We start from the raw sequence: 6,154 nt of genomic DNA on the forward strand, positions 1-6,154 counted from the left end.
AACCCCGAAACCCCAGAACTCCCAGGGGAGCCGTCTCCTCCTTGGTGGTTCCCAGCATTCAGCAAAAATGTTAAAGCTACGTTATTCTCATGAAACACCAACCAAATCTATGGTGTTTCCCAAGTGTGAACAAGAGCAGGTCCAGTACACCAAATCCTGCTTTAATCCTGATTTGCTTCTGTTTTCTAGTTCTAAATTGGATGTTTAGTGTGAGCCATGGGTTAAGTTTTGGAGACTTTCATCTGTTCATCGCTGGGTCAAGCAAGCTTTGCTAGAGAAACAGCTTACCAGCACTTTATAGCCAGCATTCACTGTACATAAATCGAATTACTTCTTAGAGGGTATGTATTTGTCAAAGCCTTACATTTTCTGGTACAATTGCTATTCTTGAATGCCTCCATTTTTTGACAAGGGGTGTTTTTATCCTTTTTAAAATACCTGATTTAACCCTGGTTGATGTTTGTATTGGAAAAGAAAGCATGCTGTATACTCCCCTAGTGCTGTTCTTACTGTATTGCAGCAGCTGTGTGAGATGGTGGGGGGGTTCTGTACCGTACTAATGGGTAGGAAACCAGCACAGTTCCTCTCTCTCTTGCTTCTCTTTTTTTTTAACAGCAGCCAAGAAGTCATTGATTTTGATTAGCTTCGCAGTTGCGCCTCCGTGAAGACTGGGGAGTGCTCTCTAAATGAAAAAAAAAAAAGACCTCATCTTAGGTTTCAGCAGACGGTGCGTGTGCAAGCCAGAGGAGGAGGTTATGAGATCATAGTCTATATAGAACGCCGCATAATGTGGCTGTGAGGAAAGTCTTTATTAATTTTTAAAGCAGCACTCCACCAAGATAGCTCCCATCACATATTGGAACTTCATATTTCAAGTTAAAAAAGCAGTCTAGTGTGGACTACCAATCAGCTTTTCTCCCCCTGCCTGTTAAGTCCTTTGGCCAAATTAATTCTAGGAATTCACTGCTACAGCTGGGTTACACCTGGGACAGGATTGAGCCTGTTAATTCCAGATTCCTTCCTCTTCTATCTTAGAATTATTTTCAGTAAGTAAAAAAATACAGAATGGGACCAGGCCTCCTGTCATACACTTTCATGTGCCCAGGAGAGGCATCACCCAGTAAAAACATACAGCAAATCACCCAAATCGATGAGTTGTCAGTGGTGAGGAATGAGAAACCCATCATACTTCTGTTTTAGAGCATGTAGGCATGCAGAAATTACCCTAATTTAGCTAAGCCCGTTACTGAAGCAATGTACTTAAATCGGTAATGCTTGTTAAATCAGTTTAATCTGATTTGTGAATTTGCTTTGTTTCTAGATCATGCTAAAATTCTAAGGGTCTTAAATCCACTGCGAAAGCAGAAACAGCACCTTCTAATGAAATTGGTTACAAACCCATTTGGTTAAACCGGTGCAGTTTCTGTCTCCATATACACCTTGGAATCGGGCACTTTTCCCTGCTGCCACCGCCGTTGTCCTCGTAGGCTGAGCGGGCAGCGGAGCAGGCGGCAAGGGAGAATGGGGGAGCAAAACTGAAGATCCTTCCCTTCTAAAAAACTGCACTGCTATGTACAAAATGGTTCACGATGAGGACAGACTAGCACATCTACCTTAATGTTTAATTTTAATTTTCCTACAAATGGTTTTAAAACATCTGTCCATGATCTTAACAGAAGTCTGAGGTATGTAACAAACCACCTGTGGCTCCACATTAAATCCTGGACCGACATTTTTATTTCGTCCATGTCGAAACCTCCTGGCTATATTCTACCTCCAAAGCAGGTGAACAAGATCTTCACAACTTTTCTTAGAGCAAATGTGCTTACAGGAAATTTGATTTTGAATCCAAGCTTCAAAATCAGCCTCATTCTTGCATAACCCTTTGCAAGGCACTGTTGTTGTGTACTTGCTGTATGCTGAACTAAACTTGCTGATCTCGGTACGACAGGTTAGGAGACGCTGGCCACGTTAATTCAACATCCAGAAGCCTAGGGAAGTCTAAATAACGTGGGACTTGGTCCTCCTTAGGAAAACGCTAGTACCTCAGCTAGTCTGAACGGAGCGGAGGAATCCTCACATGCCGCTCCCGCCTCAATCTTCTAACTGTCCTGTCTGAACGCGCACGCCCTTTTCATTCAGAAGGCTGTCTTTGCTCACAGCACAGGTAGATCCAGCACATTGCCAGCAAAAGACACTCCCGTGCTTCTTCCCTCTGCCCATGCCACTGGCTTGAATCACGCGCCATCTGCACAAGCAGGATCTCCGTCAGCACATACCCCAAACGCACTCCCGCCCGCGGGTCTTCCAAACAACAGCTCTGCTCTTAGCAGTTGTGGGTTGGAGCTGACTGCTCCAGCCAAAGCTGCAGAATTTCCATTCCTCATCTGCAAGAGAAATTTTAAAACCACAAAATACAAAACAGGTGAATATTTTTTTTTCTGACTATTTATTTGAATACAAGAGTGAATTTTCATGTAACTCCGGTCAGACTTCTTCCGCATTCACTCTGCATGAATACTTGAATTTCAGAAGTTTTTTAATATTTACAGGCAGTGAGTTTGGAGCTTGACAAATATTCACAGAAAGCATCTGGGTATTGAACTGCCATTATTAGTTACATCCATTATTAGTTACAGATGCTATCTAAGTAGAGAGCAAAACCAGCTACAATGGGATTTCGTTTTCATGGGTATTCACAGCATAACCTTTCCAACCAATTTGAAGACCACAATTTATCACAAGAAAAAATCTCCCCATCACCTTTAGTCCTTTAGGACATTTGTGAATTTTCCAGTCTGCTCCCAGGTGCATTGCTAACAGAATAAAATGGGTGACATGCGGTGAATACACAGTTCCTTGCACATTACCGATTTAGTACTATTTGGATGTAAACTCTTGCAGAGTCACTGTGCAAGTTTCCACCCTCACCAAAGCAAGAGCAAAGCCTATGCTCACTGCTGATACGAGTTCATGAAGGCTCCTGTTTATGGTTGGATGTGGCTTCTCTCTTTTGTAAAAGGAATTTCATATTGCTGAGACTCTTTGTACATATTTATAATGACTTTATTAAAAAAAAGAAAAATAACTGTTCAATGGCAAAACAAGGCTCCAGTTTTTATTTCCTCTCTGAAATTTGAGAGAATTTCTTTCCACAACCCTAACTGCTTTCCCACGGAAATCAACCCAAGTTTCTCATCAGTTGTCCTTAGAACTGAAGTTTCCCCTGGATATTTTCTGGTTCTAGGAGAGGGTAGAATCGTCCTGCCTCACAAAACCATCACCATAACCTACCCGAGGAGGGAGGGTTGGACAGACGGCTAACAGCACAGAGCTGTTTCTTCCACAGCGTCCAGCCCAGGAGACTAGCGACTGAAGGATACTGGTTTAATCTAACAGCTATGTAATAGTGGCCTGCAGTAAATTCTTTAATCTTGCAGGAATTAAGCTGATCTTTGTTATGCTTCCGGTAGAATAAATACCCACAACATAAAATTTCACCTTCTGTTTAGCACTAATTAATTTTAACGGAGAAGTGGAGCGCTGGATGGCCCTACAAGTCTCAGGCACCCTCTCAGACACGGGCTCTTCCCATAACGAAGGCCTCACGTACAGGTCGCGATGCTGCATTTTGTCACCGAGGTATCTGAGCAGCAACAGAAGCCTGTCTCAAAGGTTACCCGAACAACAGCTTTCCTGGATTTCTCTTGAGACAAAGGAGAACTGCAACGGGTTACCTGCGCACGGGTGTCGGATACCACTGAGGCACATCCCCAGAGGAGCCTGTGCAGGGACCAGAACGCTGCCTTATAGTGAGGGAAAGCAAAAATCAAGAAGGGATGACTGAGATGAAGCAAAAGAAAAATTAATCATTAGAAATTCTTTAGAAAATTATGATGCTGATGCAGGGATTCTTACATAGGTACCAAAAACATCCGAGGTAGACGGCAATTCTTCCACTGTGTGCTGGTATGAAGTCTTACTGTGTGATCTGCCTGAGTCCTTGGGCTGTAGCAATGTGTTTCAAGTATATGACGATGATAGTCCCCTCTTCCTTACACTGACAACCGGGAAACCTCATTCAATAAAGAAAAAAAAAAAAGAAAAAGGACTACAAGAATGGCAAAAATCATCCCCCGTACTTTCCCTGTGATTGCCTTATCATCAAATTAAAAAAAATCATTTTCAAATGGTGTACCAAATGGTGTCTGTGGTGTTAGGCTCATATTGGCCTTTTCATACACTTCTCCAAAGACATTTTCCAGGAGCATTTAGAAAAAAAGTCAGAATTAGAAGTGGCTTTTCCAACATTTTGAAAGCAGATACCACCAACCCCTTGATTAACTGGCACTGCACTGAAAACTGAGGCTGAAACCTTTCATAAACCGCCTGCCCACAGAATCAGTAATCTTCCCTCTTCCTGGTGAATACACCAGGCTATTGCACATACCAACATTTTTATGCCCACTGATAACTTTGCTTCCTTCCTTACTGAACTCTCTCCCCCATCCCCAGAAGGCTACTCCCATTGGAGACAGCCATTGGATTCCTTGGCTTAGCTCTCCACTTCCACGGGATCCATTTGACCAGAATCAAATCACTTTGTTTTGGAAAGTAAAGCTTTTCCTCTTCTTCTTCCCTGTAACTCTCAAGCCAGTTTTGGACCACTATCTTCCCTGCTCAGGCTCTGCCTCTCATCATTTCTCTTCTAGCCATGCTTAACTATTATTTCCAAAGAAATGTTGAGCCTTAATCCTGTTACCAATAGCTCCTGTTTGCTTTAATTCTTCTCCCTGTGGAGTTTCCCAGCAGGAGAGGAAGGCGGCAGCCAGTACACACACATAGGCTCATTTCCCCCAGGTAGAGTTCTTCCTGATTATCCACTCAAGTGGGATTATAACCTTACGGCTATTTCCATAGTAATGAGCATGGAAGATGCCACAATCGCCTAATGAGGCACCTTCTCTGGGTGTGCAGCAAAAAGCAGAGGTTTAGTGAAAGAGAAAGGTCCAGCGAACAAACAGCAACTCCATTTGCATGCAAGTGCCACTGCAGCACCCCCAGATGCTTTATATTGCTGCAGAGATGGAAAATGCAGCAATATAAAGTATGTTAATTCGCCTGTTAACAGTACAAGGTACGTCCTTGAAGAGCTTTTTCTGAAGCAGAGGTGTTACAATCAAGTCTCCACCATCACAGGTGCATTATCCAGCTTGTGTATAAACCAGGCTGGCTCCTGAAGCAATGCAGCTGCTTCTGTATAATTCTGCCCTCAAGCTCATAAATCTCACTAAACGGAGTCTCTCCAGGGGGCCCTGTATCCTGATGCCCCAGCATTTCTGGTATCAACAGTGCTGTATGGGTTCGGTGCTGCGTTGAGCACATTTTTTTCTGGTTTTGGACCCAGGCAGGTTCTGGATGCTGGTTTTATAGCCAGTAAGCCTCACCTCAAGTGGCTGTGCTGAGGAACATATTGCAGATACACTTGAATCTGGGAGATGCTCTTGGTCAGGACCTCAACTTTTCACCCAGTCAAATCAAACTTGACTTTAATCCCTCCTTGCCTCCCACTGCTCTCTCCATATGCTGGGAAATCAGGAAGTCTGATCATGAAAATTAAAGAGGTAAAACTCCCAAGAAAAGCAAGTGTCATTTCCAGCTTCACTAGCATGGTCTTTCCCAAGTTCCTTGAGATTTTATGAAGACGGCAACATGTGCAATTTGTGGAATCAATTGCAAAAACATGGCTGCTGGGAAACGACGTTTCTCCAACCCCAGATAAATTCTGGGCAGGCGGTTCTGAAGCAGTGTTTTGGAAGAGTTCTCAAAGGTAGTATAACAGCAAGAGTGTAATACTATGAAGTTACAGATTCAGGGAAGCTAGGGCCATTTAACATGAAAAAACTCACCAGTGGTCTGAGCCGGAGGAGGACAGCTTTCTTCCAGTATACCAGGTTATACACATGCAATTCACAGTACGCTTTCCTTATACATGCAATATTTAGCTATACTAAAAGGACAGAAGCAAAGGAAACATCCCAGGCAGTTTATAACCAAGAAAAAATTGTGGCTGTAGTTTAACCATGGAGTTTGCCATAACATAAAACACATCTTTCTTGCCTTTGAGGATAAAATTTCTGTCTAGTAACAATTG

This window comes from Phaethon lepturus, unplaced genomic scaffold (genome assembly GCF_000687285.1).
Source record: "Phaethon lepturus isolate BGI_N335 unplaced genomic scaffold, ASM68728v1 scaffold21016, whole genome shotgun sequence".
Taxonomy (NCBI): Eukaryota; Metazoa; Chordata; class Aves; order Phaethontiformes; family Phaethontidae; genus Phaethon; species Phaethon lepturus.